Source organism: Aquarana catesbeiana, linkage group LG08 (assembly GCF_042186555.1).
Source record: "Aquarana catesbeiana isolate 2022-GZ linkage group LG08, ASM4218655v1, whole genome shotgun sequence".
NCBI classification, from domain to species: domain Eukaryota; kingdom Metazoa; phylum Chordata; class Amphibia; order Anura; family Ranidae; genus Aquarana; species Aquarana catesbeiana.
This window is the reverse complement of record NC_133331.1, coordinates 67541342-67568108: the sequence shown is the minus strand read 5'-3', so window position 1 is coordinate 67568108 and position 26767 is coordinate 67541342.

Genomic DNA, 26767 nt, shown 5'->3' with positions numbered 1-26767 from the left:
TGTGTGTGGTTTTTTTTTTATTATTTACAATTTTTATTTTTTACAATAATTTTTTTTAATTCTTTATTGCAATATGTGTTTTGTTTTTTTTTTTTTTTTTTTTTTTTTTATCAGCCCTGTTGGGGGGCTTTGGTGAGATATCAGGGGTCTTAACAGACCTCTGATATCTCCCCCTTGAGACAGAGAAAGAGACCGAGGATAGAGATTCCCCAGTCCCTTTCTCTGCAGCCTCAGCTGCACTGAGAATGAATGGAGAGAAGACAGCGGCTCCTCTCCATTCATAAACTGACACATCGTAATCACAGGAGATTACAATGTTTCAGTTATGTGAATGGACAGAGTCAGCTGACTCTGTCCATTCACAAAGGAAGGAGGAGGGGGACGGCGGAACGAAGGGGGACAGTGAAGGGGGACAGAGAAGGAGAGGGGAACGGCGGAACGGAGGGGGACAGCGGAGAGGCACAGCAGAACGGAGGGGACAGAGAAGGAGAGGGGGATAGCAGAACGGAGGGGGCAGCGGAGGGGGACAGAGAAGGAGGAGGGGAACGGCGGAACGGAGGGGGACGGCGGATGGGGACAGAGGAACGGAGGGGGCATGGAGGAAGATGCAGTGACAGTCAGCGGTGACCGATCACCGCTGTAAGTCACTAAAGCCGCTGAAAGCCGCTGGGGGAGAATCTTGTAACTCCCCCACGCGCCGATCACAGCTGACTTCCAGCTATCGGCGGAAGCATCGGGAGCATTTGCCCGAGTACAAGTACTTGGGCAAATGCTCGGTATCTGTGCTGATACCGATACTAGTATCGGTATCGGGACAACCCTAGTCACTTACCTGAAACTGAAGCCCGCAATGTCACAGTTGTCCCCACTAACAGAGAGCGTCCATCTTTGCCCCTCTTCTTTCCGGGGCTTGGAACTCCGGCTCTGTGACTGGCCAGAGTCGCGTGATTTCACTCCCGCGCATGCGCGCGGGAGCTGCCATTCACAACATGACCCCTATTAGAAACGGCACGATGTGCCCTTTCTAAAGCGTGCATGTGCCGATGACATTGGTGTCATTGGTGCTCGGCTTTTACGTAAATATCTCCTAAACCGTGGAGGTATAGGAGATATTTCAAGCACCTACAGGTAAGCCTTAATATAGGCTTACCTGTAGGTAAAAATGGTTGTACATGGCGTACAACCACTTTAATGTTGGCCTTGTTTAAGCCAATGAAAAGCTAGCTACTAGCAGGAGGAAAGAAAAAACATGACATGTAAACTGCACATTTCAGGCATTTTTCCAGACACTCCCTTTCAAGTCTGTAGGTGCCAAAACATCAGAGACTGTTCCTCAAAGAAGCTCATCTACTTTTTCACACATCGAGAGAGGCAAAAATATGCACATTTGCAGGTGTTTTTCAGGCACTCCCAAAACTATAGGGACCAAAAACAAGCGACTCTTCCCCAATAAAGCTCAAGCAGTTTTCTGAGCTTCGAGCAGTAAATGGGGTGTTGTCAACTAATTTCATTTCATGCTTGTTTAAGACAATGGAAAGCTAGTTACTAGGTGGAAAAGCAAGAAATCACGCATATATGCATGTTATGTGCGTAGCGCTGACAACTGTTGTTTTTAGCCATATGTGTGCTATGCAGTACATAAGTTGTTATAGTGCCATCTTGTGGATAATTGAAAATTTACAATACTTTTACGTTTCATGATTAAGTGAAGTGACATGGAAGTGATTAATTGTTTACTTCGGAACTTTAGCTGTGACCTACCCACAAAGCTCCTGGACAAGTGTTGAACTGAACTGCATTGTGGGAGGATATAAAAGGGCCGGGAGCGGCCATCTTAGGTCTCTTGTTCCTGGGACGCGTGGCCTGCCAGCAGGACTCTGTGGGTGTGTGTGTCCCACAGGGTTGCGGCCTACCTTGAGAAGGAGCGGAGCAGCTGCAAGGATCCTGCCGTCGTATCACAGTGTGCTGGAGCAGCAGAAGTGTTTGTTTCGGAGACCCGTGGGGAGGTAACCGAGGACTCCTGGTCGTTACTGAACGGAGCAGTGTGACGGCGTGGCGGCGGTTCCATACGGACTGAGAACTGCAGAAACGGAGACATCCATCTGCCTGGATCCCGTGTGGTGAGAGGGTTAACACCTGGAAGTTTGTTTAATACTACACACACACTTAGAACTGTTACAGAGTGTTGCTGGGACTGATAGTCCCACAGAACAAGTTAAGTTGGAAAACAGTACATCTGCATAGACTTCAGTATTCAAGAGCGGATGCTAGATGTTTGTCTTCTTCATATGGGAACACTTAGTCAGTCTGCCGGATTATAACTGCCTTAGTGTATCACCTTACACTGCGCAACACCCAAGAGGAACCCCCCCTTGTGGATTACAATTACAAGTTCTTAGCTAGCGAAGACTGAAGACGTCAAGACTATCTTTTTTATTGCAGGGCTCTGCATTTATTTACTAAGTATAGTGACTTTACAGTTTAGAGCAGGGGGAGCTCCCTGGTTTTAGATATATACAATTAGGTATATTTGTGTATGTTACCAATTGTCATAACTATTCACTATACTATTGCACTACGTTGGTGTGATAGTGTAGTCATTGTAATAACCCTTTATATAAATGTACTACTTACTCAAAAAAAGAAGTTATTTCTGGTTATTATTGAAGTTTGTGTGCAGTGTTATTATTTCTCCTGCAGGTGGAGCTACAGACACCCAGGTAAAGGTAAATATAAATATAAGTGTATATTGTGGGTTAAAGTCAATACTCATATCATTACAACACTGCACTACAGCTGTGCCAAGGGGATTGAACAATTTAAGAGGGGTAAAGAGATAAGAGGACAGGCCCGCTTAAACCAGCAGCTCCACGGAGAGTTATTGCTACATGTGTTTTAAGCATTTTTAAAAAATGCTTCCACCATGCATGCTATAACCCCTCCTCTTCTGCCAATGTTAAATTGCTGCCTATGCTGTTCCAGCTTCTCCAGAACTACAGACACTGCGCTGAAGTTTCCATAAGTGCCCAAACAGAGTTCTTATGCTGGCTTCAGCACAGTCCAGCCTCCACTCACCAGGGGGAGCTGGTGGGACTTGAGAAACTGAAAGGACTATAATGCAGCCACATGGAACCCTGGTTAATACAGTTCGCAAGGAGAGCTGCACTGTGGAAGTGAATGCAACTGCGAACTACAAGACCAACAAGAACCCTGTAAGGAGGAGAGTGGAGAGTTTTCCTGGGCATTGAGAGAGAGAGCAGGGTGTTGCTATAAGCGAATCAGAGCTGGAGGGAGACAGCCACTGAGAACTGGAATGCTGGGACTGAGCCTGTTTTTGAGGGCTGCAAGGTACCTGAGGACCAGGAACAGATGAGTGTCCAGGACAAGGTTTGCTGGGTGCCAAGACTGTTGAGTGCTAGTGGCGGTGCTTACTGTACCAGAGGAGACTGCCTATATCTCCAGAATTGATCACTGAATGCAGTCTTAATGGACAGTTATCAAAGTGCTCCACGTTACAGTTTGGGCCCCACCATCAGCCGGCTGAAGTTTGCAGGACAGGTACCACTTACTGAACAACTTCTTCCCAGGGGTACCCCTTTCTGGAAATATACCTACACTCAGGGGGATATACACTTTTTGATCATTTGTTGCAGAGAAGTACTGCAAGACTTTTTCTTACGGCTTATGCTGTTCATTGTTTATACTGCTTTTTATTAGTGCTGCTTATTATTGCTTTTATTAGAGGTGCTTATTTCCAATATGCTGATATAGTTGTGGGTAGTATACTAATACTTGAGCTTATAGGTGTTTGTAGCATCTCACTACCTAAAAAGGTGTGTCAGAGGGGATTAAGCATTTTCTGGAGTCATGGCAAAGAACAGAGAACCCGACATACCAAGTGGCTTTCCTGGGGGGCGATAAATGCTACACTATAGAGCTACTCAGATGGAAGCACCAAGCAGCCTTCTCAGGGCTTTTGGATGTCCACTCAAGGGAGGCTTATGGGTACATAACATGCATAAAATATGTTAAAGCTAAATTTTAGGATTTTTAGAAAACTACTTTTGCGGTGGGCTTCCACTCACCTTATTCCTTGCTCTATTCTCTCTGACACTGTGGGTTGTGGGCAGGCCCTCACTGTCCTTATGTACACTGCAGGACTATTGGTCCTGCATTGTATTTAATGGTGTCGGTGTGCAACCATCAGCTGGAGCACCTCAAACATCATGGAGGAAGCGCCAGCTGGAGTGAAGGAAACGGGAAAGCTAAACACCTTATTCTTCAACTATGAGTATATACTCTTGGAGGGGGGGGGTCACTACAAGGGTAGTTTAATTCTTTTTTTTTTTTTCCTTTTTTTTTTTAAATCATGGAGTTCGGCTTTAAATGCAAGTATAATCTTATAAAAAAATTTTTTGGAAATAAATAGTCTCTTTCAGCATCCTCGACGTACGCTGCTTATATTTGTTTCAGCTGATGTTTTCTATATTGCTCAGTTCCCACATATATTATTTCAGAGGAAGGAGAGTCCCCGCTGCTTTGGATATTGTATCATTCATCCGGTTGTTTGATATTGCAACCGGCTCTATGAAAAATCAGATCACATGCGGTTTTATTTTTGATCGCTTTTGAGCAATTGTTTTTAGGTCAAATAGGGGAAGACGGGATGGGGCAAGTCTGGGGAGATCCAGCCACTTTCGGTGGAGTTTTAAAAGTGTGTTTACAGTGAGTGCATTGAATATTTTATTTTTTTTCCTTATTTAGTACTTTTATTTCCTGAAATCGGAGTCTAAGGGCTTTTTCTCACGTTCTGCCAAGTTCTGGATACACACAAACTGGCTGCACATAATCAGACAGTTTGTATCATAACACAGAGTGTTGTTGCATTCAGGGGTGGCATTTAGCCGCCTCTGGATGCAGCAAACTATCCAACCTTTGCTGCCCAAGTGAGTGTAGCCTTACACTGATATCACCAGGGCCTTTCCTTAAGTGAATGCAGTGTTACATGGCACCTCCAGTACTGAATGTATACATCATTGCTGGCTGCCCCTGGGGGGATTGTGTAGTGTTGTCAGGGGGAGTCTGCTGTTGCTGGTGGAGAATTTATTGGTTTTGGGGGGATCTACTGTTAGTGGGGGGGGGGGTCTATTGTGGATGGCTGCTGGGTATCTATTTTTGTCAGGGGGGTGTATTTTGTATCTGGGGGGGGGTCTATTGTTGCTGGGGGTGGGTATTGTTTTGTATTGGGGGGGGGGCTATTGTTGCTGTGACATCTATTGATGCTGCTGGGGGGAGCTGTTGCTGCTGGGGGATCTATTATTGCTGACTACTAGGGGATCAATCGGTTTAGGAGGGATTTATTGTTGCTGTGGAGGTTCTATTGTTTCTAGGATGATCTACTGCTGTAGGATCTATTGTTGCTGTGGGTGTATTTTGTATTTGGGGGTCTATTGTTACTGGGAGTGGGTATTTTGTATTGGGGGGGGGGGTGTATTGTTGCCGTTGCTTCTCTTGTTGCTGGTGGGGGAGCTGTTGCTACTGGGATTATCTATTATTTCTGCCTGCTAGGGGATCCATCAGTTTAGGGGGATCTATTTTTGCTGGTGGAGGGTCTATTGTTTCTAGTATGATCTACTGCTGTGGGATCTATTGTTGCTGGAGGTGTATTTTGTATCTAGGGGGTATATTGTTGCTGGGGTGGGTATTTTGTATTGGGGGACTATTGTTGCTGGGACATTTATTGTTGCTGGTGGGGGAGCTGTTGTGCTGGCTGCTAGGGGTTCTATCGGTTTAGGAGGGATCTGTTGTTGCTAGTAGAGGGTCTATTGTTTCTGGGGTCAGCTACTGTTGGGGGGTCTATTGTTGCTGGGGGGGATATTTTGTATCTGGGGGGTCTATTGTTGCTGGGAGGGGTCGTTGCTGAAGAGATCTGGGAGGGCAGCCTTCCTGGGTGCCTAGCTATTACCCAAAGGGGGTGGGGGATGTTTGGCTTGGCAAGCACCCCATTAAATTCATGCTCCAAATTGGTTATGGGCAACTAGTGAACTGTCTGATCTAACAGTTGGTGCTTACCCAACTGCCCACAGCTAGCAGAAAAAGTAGGCTTACATGAGAAACTGTACATCCACCCCCAGCTGCCAAATCAAGCAAATGACTATGCATGTTCAGTGCACCCTCCATGCAGACTACAGGCATCTGGAGCATGAGGAAAGGGGTGGAAAATGAGCATACCGAGCCAGCAGGGTGGTACACCAATTTACACCATGCATTAGCAGCAGGAAAAGAGGGCTCAGCTCTGCATTTTAGTCCTGGGTGCTACATGATTCAGTCCCTGCACTATTAAGGGAACCATTCAGCATGTGTGACAGAGCTGTGTAAATCTCAGGACTGGATGGACAGAAATGCAAACCCTTTGGTAGGTAAAACAGCTTATGTGTAGTTAGCTGTTTTGTAATTATCCTCTTGTTGACCACGTGATGGAGTCGGAGGGGTGGGCTCCAGATCATGTGATTACTGCGAAAGCCAATCACAGTGTTCTTGTGATTGGGAAGTACATCCTGAAAAACTGAAACACCTTTTGTAAGAGTTCTGCTTTAAATGTGCCCACGCTGTAAAGCATATTTAGCGCGGCTGAATTATGCATGAAAGATCAGCTATGATATATTCAGGTGTTCAGTATTATTTCTACACATGATTCTGCCTGGGGGCGATACCCTGCACACATCACGGATAATACGTGTTTTCCTGGAGAAATAGGGCGTGCAAAAAAAAATCCATTAGACTAAATAATTCAGATCCTCAACAAGCAGGTGAGGAAGGAGGAACCGCAGCGAATCCTGCGCGCTCTCCCTAAACCGCCTGACGGTGGGCCCTCGGAGCTGGAATACAAACCATCAACAGAAATTGCAGACACAGCCTCAGCGCATTCTGTACTTTACCTGTCAGCAATCACCGTCCACAATCCTGATCGCTCTGAATGATATTTATACCGCAATTCCCCCGTGGATGATTTACACTCCATTCTCCTGCAGTCTATAGTTACCATCTCCAGTAAAAGAAAAAAAGAAAAACAAAAAACAAAAAAATAACCGTTTTAGGAAGTTATTGTGGTCTCTAAATTCCTGATAAATCTTTTCTGTTATTGTGCTGCCAGTTCAAGCTTCTAGCAGTGTCTTCAATAATATATATATGTATAATAATTATGCATGATGAATTAGTATAGTGGATAGATATGGTGAGTATGTATGATGGATAGGTATTGTGAGTCCGTATGGTGAGTATGTATGGCCAGTATCACTGATGAGTATGTATGGTGAGTCTGTATGATGAGTATGTATGATTATTATGTAAAGTGAGTATATATGATTAAATATATAGAAAAGTGCAGCGCGGGATAATAAACCAGTGGTTTTACTAAGTGGGCATAATATATGAATTTACATTAAAGTGACATATACAGTGGGGCAAAAAAGTATTTAGTCAGCCACCAATTGTGCAAGTTCTCCCATTTAAAAAGATGAGAGAGGCCTGTAATTGTCATCATAGGTATACCTCAACTATGAGAGACAAAATGTGGAAACAAATCCAGACAATCACATTGTCTGATTTTTGAAATAATTTATTTGCAAATTATGGTGGAAAATAAGTATTTGGTCAATATCAAAAGTTCATCTCAATACTTTGTTATATATCCTTTGTTGGCAATGACAGAGGTCAAACGTTTTCTGTAAATCTTAACAAGGTTGTCACACACTGTTGCTGGTATGTTGGCCCATTCCTCCATGCAGATCTCCTCTAGAGCAGTGATGTTTTGGGGCTGTCGCTGGGCAACACGGACTTTCAACTCCCTCCCAAGGTTTTCTATGGGGTTGAGATCTGGAGACTGGCTAGGCCACTCCAGGACCTTGAAATGCTTCTTATGAAGCCACTCCTTCGTTGCCCGAGCTGTGTGTTTGGGATCATTGTCATGCTGAAAGACCCAGCCACGTTTCATCTTCAATGCCCTTGAAGATGGGAAGAGGTTTGCACTCAAAATCTCAAGATACATTCATGTACACAGATCAGTCATCCTGTTCCCTTTGCAGAGAAACAGCCCCAAAGCATGATGTTGCCAACCCCATGCTTCACAGTAGGTATGGTGTTTTTTGGTTCGCAACTCAGCATTCTCTCTCCTCCAAACACCACGAGTTGTGTTTCTACCAAACAGTTCTACTTTGGTTTCATCTGACATTCTCCCAATCCTCTTCTGGATCATCCAAATGCTCTCTAGCAAACCTCAGACGGGCCCGGACATGTACTGGCTTAAGCAGGGGGACACGTCTGGCACTGCAGGATCTGAACCCCTGGCAGCATAGTGTGTTACTGATGGTAGCCTTTGTTACATTGGTCCCAGCTCTCTGCAGGTCATTCACTAGGTCCCCCTGTGTGTTTCTGGGATTTTTTGCTCACCGTTCTTGTGATCATTTTGACTCCACGGGGTGAGATCTTGCGTGGAGCCCCAGATCGAGAGAGATTATCAGTGGTCTTGTGTGTCTTCCATTTTCTAATTATTGCTCCCACAGTTGATTTCTTCACACCAAGCTGCTTGCCTATTGCAGATTCAGTCTTCCCAGCCTGGTGCAGGTCTACAATTTTGTTTCTGGTGTCCTTCGACAGCTCTTTGGTCTTTACCATAGTGGAGTTTGGAGTGTGACTGTTTGAGGTTGTGGACAGGTGTCTTTTATACTGATAACAAGTTCAAACAGGTGCCATTAATACAGGTAATGAGTGGAGGACAGAGGAGCCTCTTAGGCTCTGTTTCCACTAGTGCGACTTTTCATGCGACTTGGGACTGAAAAGTCGCATGACAAATTGTTTCCCATTATTTCCAATGAGTACCGTTCATATCTGTGCGACTTCAAGTCGCAGCGACTTCAAAGTAGTCCCTGCACTACTTTGGTCGAACTTTGATGCGACTTGAGGTCCATAGATACAGGCATTGCTTCAAATCGCGGTAAAAAGTCGCGGTAAAATCGCGGTAAAAAAATCGCGGCAAAATCGCGCGACTTTGGGGACGCACTAGTGGAAACATAGCCTTAAAGAAGAAGATACAGGTCTGTGAGAGCCAGAAATCTTGCTTGTTTGTAGATGACCAAATACTTATTTTCCCCCATAATTAGCAAATAAATTCTTTCAAAAATCAGACAATGTGATTGTCTGGATTTGTTTCCACATTTTGTCTCTCATAGTTAAGGTATACCTATGATGACAATTACAGGCCTCTCTCATCTTTTTAAGTGGAAGAACTTGCACAATTGGTGGCTGACTAAATAGTTTTTTGCCCCACTGTATATCTTAATCAAAAATATCAAGGGAAATAAACCAAGTTGAAAAATCAGGTGAAAATAAATAAAAAAAGGAAAAAGTCCATACATAAATTTATGTGTTAAGAAAATTATGTGCATTAATGTGCCAAAAAAAGTTCATAAGTGAAGGTGTCCCAATGGAAATAAACTTCAATACAGGAACCAGGATCTATGTTCTCCGCTTGTGCTGTCCATCACCCTACAATAAACAATAGAGGCTTACCGGAAAGCCTATGACCGCCCTTCTCAGGGGGGTCAAAACAGGCTTAATAGAAAATGCAGGAACACTGTGAGGGATTCCCAGGTGACCAGCTGGCATCAGTCAGGAGTGACTTCCATGGTTCGTTAGCAGGAAATAAGTACTGCACACCAAATGGATGACCAAAGGGGCAAGAGCGCACCAATGGACGACCATTGAGACAGGAACTGCGCACCAATGGATAACGACTTCCACAGCATACAAATGGGGTTAACCAAGAAAAGAAGGGGAGAAAAAACTCCAGTAGTGCAGAGATTCCTTTGGTGGTTTATTAAACAACAAAGTTCCAAAACAATAAAAACGTTCCTTGCAAGGATACAGATAAAAAGCTCTGCTGGTATCTTAAAAACAAGAATGCGCATGCGCCGTGCGTGTATACGCAACACACCCTATGACCGTTTCGTCACAACTGACGTCATCAGTGGTACCCTGTGAGTAGTACTGAGTATGTATGATTAGTATGTGTGATAAGTATATATGGTGAGTATATATGATTTGTATGTACGATCAGTTTGTATGTTTGTATGTATGAGTTTGTATGATTTGTATGTATGATTTGTATGCATGATTAGTATGTATGATAATGAGTATGTAAGATTAGTACACTGAGCAAAATTATAAACGCAACACTTTTGTGTTTGCCCCTATTTATCATGAGCTGAACTCAAAGATCTACGACTTTTTCTAAGTACACAAAAGACCTATTTCTCTCAAATACTGTTCACAAATCTGTCTAATGGCCCGTATACACAATCCGAATATTGTACGAAAACGGTCATCCGAGGAAGGATCGTACGATTTTCGGTTCGTGTGTACACTACTTTCGACAACCGATCACGACCGTTCATTCGATCGGGCATGCACGAAAATTTCCCTCATACGATTCCAGATCGGACGATTTTCGGTTAGTCAGTATAGTTGTCGTTCGAAAATTCAATACAGATACATTACAACACATGACATCAGTTCCGATTTTTTTTTCTGTCGTACGAGAATTTCCGCGACTTTATTTAGCTATTTAATTTCCAATTGCGACTATTAAGCGAAATTGGTCGTACGATCGCTCGTACGGTATTCAGATCCTGTGTACAGGCCATTAATCTGTGTTAGTGAGCACTTGTCCCTTGCCGAGATAATCCATCCACCTCACAGGTGTGGCATATCAAGATGCTGATTAGACAGCATGGTTATTGCTCAGGTGTGCCTTAGGCTGACCACAATAAAAGGTCACTCTAAAATGTGCAGTTTTACTGTATTGGGGGGTGGGGGGGTCTGGGGGGGTCCGAAAAATAGTCAGTATCTGATGTGACCACCATTTGCCTCACGCAGTGCAGCACATCTCCTTCACATAGAGTTGATCAGGATGTTGATTGTGGCCTGTGGAATGTTGGTCCATTCCTCTTCAATGGCTGTGCGAAGTTGCTGGATATTGGCAGGAACTGGAACACGCTGTTGTATACGCCGATCCAGAGCATTCCAAACATGCTCAATGGGTGACATGTCCGGTGAGTATGCTGGAAAATGGAAATACAAGAACTGGGATGTTTTCAGCTTCCAGGAATTGTGTACAGATCCTTGTAACATGGGGCCGTGCATTATCATGCTGCAACATGAGGTGATGGCCGTGGATGAATGGCACAACAATGGGCCTCACGATCTCGTCACGGTATCTTCATGTATTCAAAATGCCATCAATAAAATGCACCTGTGTTCGTTGTCCATAGCATATGCCTGCCCATACCATAACCCCACCGCCACCATGGGCCACTCAATCCACAACGTTGACATCAGCAAACCGCTCACCCACACAATGCCATACACACTGTCTGCCATCTGCCCTGTACAGTGAAAACCGGGACTCAACGTGAAGAGAACACCTCTCCAAAGTGCCAGATGCCATTGAATCTGAGCATTTGCCCACTCAAGTCGGTTACGAAGACGAACTGCAGTCAGGTCGAGACCCCGATGAGGACGACAAGCATGCAGATGAGCTTCCCTGAGACAGTTTCTGACAGTTTGTGCAGAAATTCTTTGGTTATGAAAACTGATTGATGCAGCAGCTGTCCGGGTGGCTGGTCTCAGATGATTTTGGAGGTGAAGATTCTGGATGTGGAGGTCCTGGGCTGGTGTGGTTACACGTGGTCTGCGGTTGTGAGGCCGGTTGGATGTACTGCCAAATTCAAACGCCTTTGGAGATAGCTTATGGTAGAGAAATGAACATTCAATTCAAGGGCAACAGCTCTGGTGGACATTCCTGCAGTCAGCATGCCAATTGCACGCTCCCTCAAAACTTGCGACATCCGTGGCATTGTGCTGTGTAATAAAACTGCACATTTTATTGTGGCCAGCCTAAGGCACACCTGTGCAATGATCATGCTGTCTAATCAGCATGTTAATATGCCACACCTGTGAGGTGGATGGATTATCTCGGAAAAGAAGTGCTCACTAACACATATTTAGACAGATTTGTGAACAATATTTGAGAGAAATAGGCCTTTTGTGTACATCGTGAAAAAGTCGTACATCTTTGGGTTCAGCTCATGATAAATAGGGGCAAACACAAAAGTGTTGCGTTTATAATTTTGCTCAGTGTATATGTGGTATGTATGATAGGTATGTATGGAGAAAATGTATGGTGAGCATGTACGAGGTGTGTCTATTAAATAACGAGACTGTGATCCCACCTAGTAAACAAAGCAGTCAGAACTGGTTATAACTGCATGCGTGGTGACGTTGAACATATTTGAACCTGTATGACAAGCAGCAACACTCTATGACGTTCAGTTGATTGTGAGTCGTCATTTAGTTTGGTTGTGTTTTCTGTAGTGTGCTGAAAAATGCTAAGTTTAGAAGTTTAATGTGTCAATTTGAAATTTTTACTAAAATTGCACAAAACACCAACAGAATGTTTTCAAATTCTTACTACAGCTTATGTTACTGACGGCCTGTCTCGTGCGCGTGTGTTTGAGTGGCACAAAAGGTTCAGCGAGGGACGTGAGAATGAATTCTCAAAAGTTAAATCAGTGCTTAAAGGGACACGTTTTGAGTCAGTTGAGCCTGTAAAGAAGAAAACGGCGGATGGGTTGAAACAGCTGACAGAAATTGATTTTCTCCATGCCTTTGACCAGTGGAAAACAAGACTTCAGCAATGTATTAGTACAAATGGGGAATATATTGAAGGGGACAAGCATTACATTTATAATACATATAAATAAAGGTGAGTTATTTAATCAGTTTCGTTATTTAATGGACACACCTAGTATATGGTGAGTATGTATGATTATTACTGTATGTATGGTAAGTATGTATAAGTAGTATGAGTGATTTGTATGTATGAGTATGTATAATTAGTATATATGGTGAGTATGTATGATGAGTATGTATAATTAGTATATATGTGAGTATGTATGATGAGTATATATGGTGATTATGTATGATGAGTTAATATAGTGAGTATGTGTGATAAGTATATATGGTGAGTATGTAATATATGTTGAGTAGTGATAAGCCAAACTGCCTTGCATTCTGATTCAAGTACAGTTCGGCTAACCTCACAGAAGTAAAAAAGTCTGAGGTCTCTCTAAAAATCCATATCAGACCTATAATCTGAGCATCAAGCCTGGCTGGCCAGGAATAGGAAGAGGGAGAATATACGTACCCCTCCCTTCCCCACTTTTGAACCATACCAGGCCACATGCCCTCTGGGGCTGGTTGTAAAGGATCTGTGGGAAAACAGTTTATCAAAATCTGGAAGCCCCTTTTAATAATAAGGGGGGGGGGGCTAGACACCCCCCCCAGACTGTGTGAATGACTTTGACAAGTCCTGTATTTAAAAAAAAATCCTCAAAAATGTCCCTCTTTGTAAATCCATCGCCTAATCACAATGCCCTATTTAGACCTGATGGCCCAGCGCACACGACCGATCTCCTGGCCGAATGACAGCTGCCTGAGCTATATGAGGGAAGGGTCATGGATGGTGGTGACATCAATGACCCCATATGGTCATATTTGGGCAATGATGTCACTGCTATCCCTGGCACTTTGCTTAAGTGGCAGGGATTCCCGGTGACATCAGTGGTTCCTAGAGACACTTTTGAAAGGGGGGGTGTATATTGTTGCTTGCTGCTGGAGGGGGATCTATTGTTGCTGGGGAAGGGGGGGGGGTTGTAGCTGGGTGGATATATTGCTGCTGGGGGATCTGGCTGCAGGCAATCTACGTTATATTACCAAAAGTATTGGGACGCCTGCCTTTACACGCACATGAACTTTAATGGCATCCCAGTCTTAGACTGCAGAGTTCAATATTGAGTTGGCCCACCCTTTGCAGCTAAAACAGCTTCAATTCTTCTGGGAAGGCTGTCCACAAGGTTTAGGAGTGTGTCTATGGGAATGGACGGGATAGGCACGGATACAGTTTTGGATTGACGAGCTCGCCGCTCGTAGGATTTCTATGTGTTATGCATCTATTGCATGTGAGTACATGCTTTTAACTCTAATAAAAACAGCGATTGGTTTGAAATACTACACTATCTGGTACCCTTCTTATTCTCCCATATGTTGACTCTGCTACTGTTGATGTTGGTACTGAGGGATTGAAATACAGGGACCACCGGCTCCGGTCCAGGGACCCCAAAGAGAGACCATCTCCTCCATATACCTTCTATGCGGTTGTCCCATTGCCGCAAGGGATTGAAATACAGGGACCACCGGCTCCGGTCCAGGGACCCCAAAGAGAGACCATCTCCTCCATATACCTTCTATGCGGTTGTCCCATTACCGCAAGGTAAGGGGCCATCCTTCACCTGTGTGTGTTTGAGCACGAAAAGGATATATATACCCTCTCTCTTTCGGCACCCCACCGGATTTTTTTGTTGCACAATTGGATTGCTAAAGGGATCACATAACATTTCATTTGAAGTTTGCACCGGCATTGTTATTATATTCTAAAGACTTGGTTTTGGACTTCACGTTATAATATATATTTTGAATATTACTAATTATTCGGGTGTTATAGAGAAACATTTTACACCTGTTTGTCACACTCATAAGGTTTTGCACATTATTTATTTATATTTTACATAGGCTGCACAAGGTTCTTCACGAATTACGGATTTTGCATAGTTTGCACTTTTATATTGTTCACAGAGTGAAGTTTGCACATGCTATGTTGATATTATTTATTATCCTGATCACTGTTACTATATGAATATGATTCTTATATCTCTATGGGCTGCATAGATACAACAGCACCTTAAGGTTTTTTGTTTTGCACCTACTGTGTTGCTACAGCCCCTATAGAGATAGAACTGGACATAAAGAACTGTGTTTTATATTTATATACTTTCTTCACAGGATACTGTGCATACAAACACAGTACCCGCATACCTCCTTTCACTTTCATCTAAAAAAAATCTTTTTAATTTTATGAATTACACAGGCACGACAGCACTTTAAGGGTTTATTTGCACAAGTTATATTAATATTTGGTGTGTATGAGAACTATTTACATCGGTTTCCTACACACATTGCACTGTTGCATCCCTTTCATAGGTTAAACGGAATATAGGATTTTCTTTTTTACTTAGATTCAGTGTATGAATACAGGATACTGTGCACACAAACGTAGCACCCGCACACCCCATTTTATTTGCTAATTTAATTTTTTAAACACTGCTACACAATCATATCACACTGGACCAGCGCAGCACTCCCTCCTTCTGTTTTGCACTATTCATGGGCTTTGTTTGATCCCACTCTGTGCTTGCAGCTGTCCGTATACACCGCTGTTTCCAAGGTAGCGCAGGGATAATTTATATAAATAATAATCAAATATGGCTCTTTACAAGAAAGAGCAGCCAATTCCGAAACCCTCCTTGCTGAGGATATAGCAACCAAGAATACTAACTTCCTTGTCAGAAGGACCAAGGAAGTATGCTGTATCGGTTCAAAGGGCTGTTTTTGTAATACTGACAAAACTAAGTTCAAGTCCCAAGGATTCAAAGGTGATCTAACTGGCGGATTAAGCTGTTTCACCCCCTGCATAAAAACCCGGACCAAAGAATGCGAAGCAAGCGGTCTTTGAAATAAGACCGATAAGGCCAAGACTTGGCCCATAATAGTACTCAAGGCCAACTTCATTTCTACTCGTAATTGTAGAAAGGCAAGAATTCTGCCTATGCTATATTTCCGAGGGTGCCAACCCTTGGATTCACACCAGGAAACATAAGCCCTCCAGACTCTATAATATATGACTCTGCAAGCTGGCTTCCTTGCATTAACCAAGGCAGAGATAACTGACCCGGATAGCCCACGTTTCTTCAGAATGTGCGTTTCAATAGCCAAGCCATTAAATTTAGAGTTCGTAAGGTAGGATGGAATATCGGCCCCTGTGAGAGTAGTTCTGGACGTAGTGGAAGGGACCTACAACACCATGGATCCCCCACCACAATCTTTACGATTTCTGCATATTAGGACCTTCTGGGCCATTCTGGGGCTGGAAGAATTACTGGCTTTCTTTCCAGCTTGATCCTGCAAAGAAGTTGTGGCATCAACTGAATAGGGGAAATGCATAAATCAGTGAGAACTGATCCCACGGGGTCACCAACGCATCTGTTCCGCATGCGAGTGGATCCCTTGTCCTGGACACAAAGTTGACCAACTTCATGTTGAATCTGGACGCCAGAAGATCTACGTTCGGAGTCCCCCATTTTTGGCAAACAGCCAGAAAAATGTCGGGGTGAAGGGACCAGTCCGCCTGCCAATTCTCTACTCCCAGAATGAAAACTGCCGATTGAACTGAGGCATGGAGCATTCCTTTTTGCCCAGGTTAGGATATGGTTCACCTCCCTCTGTGCTGCGAGACTCTCGGTGCCCCCTTGGTGATTGATATAAGCCACAGCTGTGGCATTGTCGGATTGGATCCTAACAGGACAACCTCATAACCTGAATGTCCAGGCCTCCGGAGCCAGACATGCTGCCCGAATCTCTAGGATGTTGATGGGCAAGGTTCTTTCGGTTCTTGACCATTGTCCCTGGACAGTTGTCTTTTCTAGCACTGCTCCCCAACCTGAAAGGCTGGCATTTGTCGTTACCACCTTCCAGATAACTGGTCGGAAAGACTTTCCTTTTAGCAGATTCTGGGTTACCAACCACCAACTGAGGCTCTGGGATACCCTTGGGGACAGCCGCATTTGCAAGTCTAAAGCTTGAACCGTTTGGTCCCAAGCAGACAGGATACTGTTTTGCAACAGTCTCGAATGGAACTGGGCATAGGGAACCGCTTAGAATGAAGCCACCATCTTTCCTAACAACCTCATGCAAAGGCGAATGGAGGGATCTCTTTTCGACCTGACCATCTGCACCAGCTCTCTTATGGCGTTGATCTTTGCCTGAGGCAAGATCATCTTTCTCTGGGCTGTGTCTATGATCAGACCCAAGTACTCTAGCCTTTTTAGTGGTTTTAAGGAAGACTTCTCTAGGTTGAGAATCCAACCCAGATTTTCCAGGTATTTGGTTGTAATGCGCACGCTTTGCTCCAAACAGGCTACCGACCGGTCTATCAGCAATAGATCGTCCAGGTATGCCAAGACTGTTATTCCCTGCGCCCTTAACCTGGCTAGAGGCGGAGCCAGAACTTTTGTAAACACCCGGGGTGCTGTAGCCAGCACGAAGGGCAAGGCTACAAACTGAAAATGATGCTGTTCTACCTCAAACTGCAGAAACCTTTGGTGAGTGGGAAATATAGGAACATGTAGATATGCATCCCTGATGTCGATAGATGCCAGAAGTTCTCCTCCTTGTAGGATAGAAACCACTGACCTGATCGACTCCATGCGAAAAGAGTGGATCTTCAGGAATTGATTTAGATTCTTTAGATCTAGAATGGGTCTGACATCTCCATTCGGTTTTGGTACCATAAAGAGGTTTCAATAAAACCCCAAACCTTGCTCTTCTGTGGGGATATGCATTATCACCCCCTGAGCCAGTAATCGGTCTAATGCCGAAACAGAGATTGCCTTTTCCCTGGATCTTTGACAACGTTTGATCTCAGGAAACGAGGCGGCGGAAATTCTCGAAATTACAGTTTGTACCCTAGAGTTACCATGGAGATTACCTATCTGTCCTGAATTTCCTGTCCTGAGAACTGCAGAAGTCTTCCCCCACCCTTCCTAATGAGGCTTTAGAATTCTGTTTTGCAGGTTTCCGCCCCAGGACTTCTTTTGTACTACGTCCCACACCCGCCCCCACCGTACAACAAACGCCCCCCCTTTCATTTTGAATTTCAAAACGTTCCCGTGCCCATGGCATTCGGGTCTGCCTGCAGACCCATTCAAGAGGGGAGGGGAGGAGAGGCAGAGCCCAAAATGATGAGCAGAGCAGGGGGGAACTTTTTCAGAGCAAAAACGGGACCTCCGCACCCCCCGCGGGGGGGGGGAATATACAAGGGGAGCAGCAACATTTGTTGAATTCCCTAATCCTTTTAGTGCCTCCAGGGGGGAGAAATGCGGATGGCAGATATCTTTACCTCCATGAGGAATCCCCGCTGTGACAAGCTGCTATTGAATCCACGCACACACTGACACTGAGCTGAAGTGAAGACAACAAATTAAGGTATGTGCATTTACTCCCTCTAGTGGAGATTTAGGGCATGACAACATTTTTTCCTCAAGGAAGAAAAACCCTAGGTGGACTTTATGAGCATGACCAAAGCACTGGGTCCCGGGGTTCAGCCCTGCAAGGAGAGGCGTTACAGGCAAAACCTCGTTCTTCTTATATGCGGCCCGGGTACCATCCACCTTGGCCTCAGTGGCACTTTGGATGGATTCGGTCTGTGGAGGCTATTTAAATCCAGCAAGAATCCCTCCAGTGGAGCTCCTCAGAGCACATCTTAACTCGTGACCAACACCTTAGACACTGGCGAAAAAACTGAGGTACTCCTGGTAGGAGGAGGGGTTATATAGGGAGTGAACTTCCTGTATTGGGTGTGCCGGTGTCCATCACCTGAAGGTGCCTATATACCCCATTTAGTTAATAACTATGGCTCTGTGTTCCATGATGTAGGATAAAGAAAAAGCCCAGGCACTACCTATTGCATGCCCATGATGCATAGCAACTGCCTTGCAGTTTGCAGCAGTGTTGTCGGCCTTCCGTTCACACTCCCTTTGTTGGCCATTGGGTTGCCTATCTGCTAGACTTGAGAGGCAATCCAATGGCCAACTGAAGAAGCGCACACGGCAGGTGGACAACACAAGTTGCAAGGCAGCAGCTAGGTGTTATCCTCCTGCAAAAAGGTAACAAAGGTTTCACCCCTTCCTTGCATTATACAGAACTAAATATGAAAGTTTTGGTTGGACTTTAACTCCAAGAAAGAAGAGCTGCAGCAAATCACTAGCCTTTGGTGTGCTTTTGGAGCACACAGTTTAGGTGAGCATGGCACTCCAAGTGTAAGGGATTAGGTTGAGGATTAGGTAAGGGTTGGTGTTAGGTTCAAGGGTTAGGCTGCATTCACATCTGTGCATTCTGGGAACACACACAATCATACGAAAAACATGAGTCGCACTTGCAATGCCATTAATTCCTAATAGCATCCAAAATGCAGCCAGCAGAAGCTCTATGCTCAAAAAAGGTGCAGGAGCTTCCTTGGCGTATTTATTGTGCACAGGGCAGAACAATAAAGTGAATGGGCTGTCCTAAGCATGTTGAGCAAAAAGGCCTGTTCATGGGTTGCTAGATGTGTATAGGGCCTTAGGGTTAGATATTAGGACTAAAGTTAGCATGAGAATTTAAGGAACTGGTTCTCCTTTTAAAGTAATAAGTGAGTGGTTGAGCTTTAGGATTCAAATCTAGCATCAGGAGCTGATTTAAAAAAAGAATTTGCATGGCCATTTGCCTAGTGAAAATGTAAGTACATTATTTCTGCACGAATGGGGCAAAAGATATATGTAAATAGGTTATATCCTGTGATGTTTGAATGTAAATCATGAATTTATTAAATACTGCACTTGGACACTAGATGGAGCTAAGAATTATAAGAAATGTCTATAATATTTAGCGCCGTCTAGTGGCCAAATGTGGTATTTTCTGGTTTAAATCAATGCTTTACATTCAAACAGCTTAGGGTATGACCTATTTACATTTGTTTTTTTGCCCTGTTCCCCCGTGCACAGAACAAATGTACGAGGGTTCTTCAAAACGTGTCAACACTTTTTTAAGTCTATTAAATATAAAAAGTGTGGAAACTTCATACATGCATTTTTACTAGGCAAATGTAAATTCATAATCAGCCTCTTTTGTTAGCCCATCAAAATAGGAAATTGTATCAATTTGTATTTCCTTTCCTGACGCCAAACCAAGGCAACATACCTGCAAGCGGCAGAGCGTTATCACAGGTATGCTGCCATGTTGGCATCAGGAAAACGGAAGATTGTATCAAATATTTACCGTAATTTTCCTTTCCTGATGCCAGCATGGCAGCATACCTGTAATAGAGCTCCGCCTCTTACAGGTATAAATATTTTCACTGCAATTGTAGTCCAATACTTCCTCAACCTCCGCAGCTGGAGGAAGGAGGGGCTGGAGGAAGAGTCTGCAGGAACCAGAACATTGCACCCCCGATTCACTGATTGCAATGCATTTCAGGCTACAGTGCAAAAAATTATTTCTGCTTTTAGCAAAATAGGTGCATTTACTTTTTTAGACAAAATGTGGAATTCTCCCTTAAAGGGGTTGTAAAGGCTCGTGTTTTTTCATCTTAATGCTTCCTATGCATTAAGGTGAAAAAACACCTTGCAGTGGCCGGCCCCCCAGCTCCCCTGTTTTACTTACCCGAACCCTTGAACTTGTCCCACGGGGACGAGCTCTCTCTCTGCCCGGGGTTCTCGGCTCTTGATTGGATGGATTGATAGCAGCGCAGCCATTGGCTCACGTGAAGATGAGCAAAACTGCACAATTTTGCTTGCAGTGCTATTCATTGTTAATTGCACCCCAACTGCTGCATAACAGATGTGTGACAAATGTCATTAGATTAGGATGATTAGACAGTACCTGTGCCCCTTATATCAGGAGTCCCTCTTTACATAATGAGTAACTCATCAGAGTCTACCCTTACATCAGGCCACCATCAGAATGCCCCCTTGCATCAGGGCCCCCATCAGAATGCCCCCTTAAATCAGGGCGCCCATCAGAATGCCTCCTTACATCAGGGTCCCCATCAGAATGCCCCTTACATCAGGGGTCCCTATCAGAGTCCCTCTTTACATCATGAGTAACTCATCAGAGTCTACCCTTACATCAGGGCCCCCATCAGAATGCCCCCTTACATCAGGGTCCCCATCAGAATGCCCCCTTACATCAGAGTCCCCATCAGAATGCCCCCTTACATCAGGGTCCCCATCAGAATGCCCCTTTACATCAGGGCTCCCATAAGAATGCCTCCTTATATCAGGGCCACCATCAGAATGCCTGCTTACATCAGGGTCACCATCAGAATGCCCCCTTGCATCAGGGTCCCCATCAGAATGCCCCCTTAAATCAGGGCTCCCATCAGAATGCCTCCTTACATCAGGGCCCCCATCAGAATGCCCCCTTACATCAGGGGTCCCTATCAGAGTCCCTCTTTACATCATTAGTAACTCAACAGAGTCTACCCTTACATCAGGGCCCCCATCAGAATGCCTTCTTACATCAGGGTCCCCATCAGAATGCCCCATTTCATCAAAGCATATTCATGTGTTAGAATGGCCCAGTCAAAGTCCAGACCTAAATCCAATTGAGAATCTGTGGCAAGACTTGAAAAGGTCTGTTCACAGACCCTCCCCATCCAATCTGACAGAGATTGAGCTATTTTGCAAAGAAGAATGGGAAAAAATAGGATTTTTATAACAGCTTACCTGTAAAATTCTTTTCTGGGAGTACATCACAGGACACGGAGCCACAGTAATTACTGTATGGGTTATTTGGCACCTTCAGGTGATGGACACTGACACACCCCAGACAGGAATTTTAACTCCCTATATATACCCTCCCCTTACCGGGAGTACCTCAGTTTTGTAGCAAAGCAATACACGAGTAACCAAAAAAGAGGGGAGGGACCTCTGTGTCCTGTGATGTACTCCATGAAAAGGATTTTACAGGTAAGCTGTTATAAAAATCCTATTTTCTTTATCGTACATCACGGGACACAGAGCCAAAGTAATTACTGTATGGGATGTCCCAGAGCAATGCTATCTGAGGGCAGGGAGACACAAACCAAAGTAGGGTGCAATCAGACCTGAGAACCTATACTGCTGCCTGCAGCACACTGGGCCCAAAGGCGATATCCTCATGCCTTCTTACATCCACCTGATAGAATCTGGTAAATGTATGGACTGAAGACCAAGTTGCGGCCTTGCAGATTTGAGCCATTGAGGCTTGGTGATGCACTGCCCACGAAGCACTAACAGACCTGGTGAAGTGCGCTTTGATTAGAAAAGGTTGAACTTTCCTCTTCAAACCATAAGCTTGAATAATTACTTGCCGAATCCACTTAGCAATAGTAGATTTCGATGCTGCCTGTCCTTTTCTAGGACCTTCTGGCAATATAAACAAAACATCTGTTTTCTGAATCTGAGCAGTCGCCTCCAAATAGACTTTGTCTGCTCTCACTACATCCAAAGAATGTAGTGACTTTTCTTCCGTAGAACAAGGTTCTGGAAAAAATGAAGGTAGAACAATATCCTGGTTTAGATGAAAACCTGAAACCACCTACGCAATACCACTCTATCCTTGTGAATAATTAAATATGGTTCTTTACAAGAAAGAGCAGCCAATTCTGATACCCTTCTTGCAGAAGATATGGCTACCAGAAAAACTAGCTTCCTTGTCAAAAGGACCAAGGGAATATGTCTTATCGGTTCAAAAGGCTGTTTCTGTAATGTCGACAGAACCAAATTCAAGTCCCAAGGATTCAGGGGTGACCTAACCGGAGGATTAAGTTGCGTTACCTCCCGTATAAAGCTACAGACCAAAGAATGCGAAGCAAATGGTCATTGAAATAATACCAATAAGACCAAGACCTGGCCTTTGATGGTACTCAAGGCCAGCTTCATCTCTAACCCCATTTGCAGAAAAGCAAGGATTCTACCTATAACATACTTTCTAGAATGCTAACCCCTGGATTCACACCAGGAAACATATGCCTTCCAGACTCTATAATTAATGCAAGGAAGCCAGCTTCCAGAGTCATTTATCAAGGTAGATATCACTGAGCCTGAAAGCCCATGATTATTCAGAATGTGGGTTTCAATAGCCAAACCGTTAAATTTAGCGTTTGTAAGGTAGGATGGAACACTGGTCCCTGCGATAGCAGGTCTGGATGTGGCGGTAGGTTACGATCTCTGCATACCAAGATCTTCTGGGCCACGCTGGGGCCACAAGAACTACCGAATTTCTTTCCTGCTTGAACCTGCGAAAAAGTTGTGGTAGCAGCAGAATAGGAGGGAAATCAGTGAGAACTGATCCCACGGGTTCACCAACGCATCTGTTCCGTATGCGAGTGGATCCCTTGTTCTTGACACAAAGTTGTCAACTTCGTTGCTGAACCTGAAACAGATCTACATCTTGGATCCCCTATCTTTGGCATATAGCCAGGAAGATGTCGGGGTAAAGGGACCATTCCCCCGGGAACAACTGCTGGCGACTTAGGTAGTCCGCCTGCCTATTCTCTATCCCTGGAATGAAGATTGCCGATATGCGCGGCACATGCATTTCTGCCCAGGTTAGAATATGGTTTACATCTCCCTGGGCTGCATGACTTCTGGTGCCCCCTTGATGATTAATATATGCCACTGCTGTGGCATTGTTGGATTGAATCCTGACAGGACAATTCCGCAACCTGAATGTCCAAGTCTTTAGGGCTAGGCGCGCTGCCCGAATCTCTAGAATGTTGATGAGCAAGGTCCTTTCGGTTTTGGACCATATCCCCTGGACAGACGCCTCTTCCAGGACTGCTCCCCAACCCGAAAGGCTGGCATCTGTTGTTACCACCTTCCAGGTAACTGTTAAGGATTTCCCCTTTTGCAGATTCATGGATATCCTCAATCAACTGAGGCTCTGGCGCACTTTTGGCGACAAACGCATTGGAAAATCTAGCGCTTGGATCTTCTTGTTACAGGCAGACAGGATACTGTTTGCAGCAGTCTCAAATGAAACTGAGCATAGAGAACTGCTTCGAATGAAGCCACCATCTTTCCAAACAAACTCACGCAAAGGCGGATAGAAGAACCCTTCTTCGCCCTGACTACCTGAACCAGCTTCTTTATGGCGCTGATTTTTGCCTGGGATAAAAAAAACCTCTTCTGGGCTGTATCTATAACCAGACCTAAGCGGGCTGCCGACCGGTCTATCAAGAGCAGGTCGTCTAGGTATGCTATTATTGTTATACCTTGAGTCCTTAATCTGGCCAGAGGAAGGACCAGAAGTTTTGTAAACACCCGAGGTGCAGTAGCTCGACCGAAAGGCAAGGCTACAAACTGGAAATGCAGTTTTTCCACTTCGAAATGCAGATATTTCTGGTGAGCGGGGAAAATAGGTACATACAGGTATGCATCCTTGATGTCGATTGATGTCAGAAGTTCTCCTCCTTGTAGGATGGAGACTGATCGGATTGATTCCATGTGAAAAGAGTGATTATTCAAGGAACCGGTTCAGATCTTTGAGATCTAGAATGGGTATGACATCTCCATTTGGTGTTGGCACCATGAAAAGGTTTGAATAAAACCCCAACCCCTGCTCTTCCATGGGGACCACCATGATCACTTTTTGTGACAAAAGTCGGTCTAACTCTAACACTTGAAAGAGAGACTTCTTTTTTTCTGGATCTTTGGGGACATTTGACCTGAGGAAACAAGGAGACGGGAATTCTCTGAGCTCTAGTTTGTAATCTAGAACTATTGTGGAAACCACCCATCTGTCTCGAAACTCCTCCTGCCAGACCCCCGAGAACTGCAGAAGTCTTCCCCAGACTTGAACGAGCGGGGACGCCCCTTCATAAAGAGACTTTAGTGTTCTGTCTTGCAGGTTTCCTCCCCCAGGACTTCTTTTGTCCCTGGGGTTGACCCTGAGGTTTACCTCTTGACCCTGATGGTAGAGGCCATCGTGACTGCCTGGAGGCTGATGCCCCTGGCACTGGAGAAAGAGCCCGTTTAACCGGTTCAATACAGGGCAATTTCACCCCCTTCCTTCCCAGGCCAATTTTTAGTTTTCAGCGCTGTCGCACTTTAAACGTCAATTGCGCGGTCGTGCGACGTTGTACCCAAAAAAAATTGACGTCCTTTTTTCACCACAAATAGAGCTTTTTTTTGGTGGTATTTGATCGCCTCTGCGGTTTTTATTTTTTGCGCTATAAACAAAAGAAGAGCGACAATTTTGAAAAAAAACACAATATTTTTTACTTTTTGCTATAATAAATATCCCAATTTTTTTTTTTTAAAAACACATTTTTTCCTCAGTTTTGGCCGATACGTATTCTTCTACATATTTTTGGTAAAAAAAATCGCAATAAGCGTATATTGATTGGTTTGCGCAAAAGTTATAGCGTCTACAAAATACGGGATAGATTTATGGCATTTTTTTAAAAAAAATATTTTTTAATTTTTTTAGCGGCAATCGCGATTTTTTTTGGTGACTGCGACATTATGGCGGACACATCGGACACTTTTGGGACCAATCACATTTATACAGCGATCAATGCTATAAAATTGCATTGATTACTGTGTAAATGTGACAGGCAGTGAAGGGGTTAACCACTAGGGGGCGGGGAGGGGTTAAGTATGTTTCCTAGGGAATGATTCTAACCGAAGGGGGAGGGGACGCACTAGTGGAGGAGACCGATCAGTGTTCCTCCGTTCTGGGAACACAGATCGCTCTCCTCAGAGCTGACAGGCTGTGGATCTGTGTGTTTACACACACAGATCCACATGCCGGCCCGGTTAACGGGCAATCGCAGGTGCCCGGCGGACATCGCGGCCGCCGGGCACACGCACCGGGTCCCGAGGAACGCGGCGGGCGCGCGAGCGCGCCCCCTAGACGGCCGGGAATCCCAGGACGTCATATGACGTCCACCCAGGATGGGAGATCCCATCTGTGGACGTCATATGACTATACGCGGGTATTGAAGTGGTTAAATGAGGGACGCTTACTCCTTTTCTTAACTGGCAAAAGGGTACTTTTCCCACTTGATATTTTTTGGATATATTTGTCCAAATCATCCCCAAACAGCTTTTCTCCCCGGAAAGGAAAACCAGCCAGGAGCTTTTTGCATGGCGCTTCAGCTGACCAACTTTTCAACCATAAGATTCTACGCATATGTACCAACTCAAGCGTAAGGTGAGAGGTTTGAAAAATAGAATCTCTGAATGCGTCAATTGCAAAACACAAAGCCGCTGGCAGCTTGGCTAAATACTGGGCCTGCTGTTCAGGGAAAAGCTTGATCACCTGTTTCAAATGGTCTCTCAAGGATTGACATACCCCAATTGTCACCACTGCAGGTTGAGCCACTGAACCTGCCAAAGAGAAAATGTTTTTTAACAGGAATTCCAATTTTTTATCAGTTGGATCCCTAAGCATTTGTGCATTGTCAGCCGGACAAGTAAAATTTTTATTCACAGAGGATATTGCAGCATCAATTGCTGGTATACTCCACAACTTAGTAAATTTCTCCTCCATAGGATAAAGCGTTGAAAACTTTTTAGGAGGGAAAAAATGCTTATCTGGGTGATCCCACTCAGAATACATAAGCTTTTCTAACAATGAATGGACAGGAAAGGCACGCAAAGCTTGAGGAGGCTTTAGTGAACCCAAACAAGAAGTGGGCTTTTCATCGACTCAGTTAAGGGTAGCTTAAATGTGGAGCGGACCATTTCAGTAAGAGAATGCACCAGCAATTTCTCAGTTTGTGAAGCTGAACAAGGTCCTTCCCCACCTGATCCCTCAGAAGAGGAGTCATTAGTCTCTTCACGGTCCCCTAATGGGGGATTCATCTTCCCTCTCCCACTGTTCCTCTGTTTGAGGGTCCTGGGTGATAGAAGGGGACCTAATGCGTTTTCTTCCACTCTGTGAAGATGCGATTAAAGCCGCTAACCTTTTCTCCAATCCAATCATGGCTGAGAAAAAAAACCTCCTCAGTAAT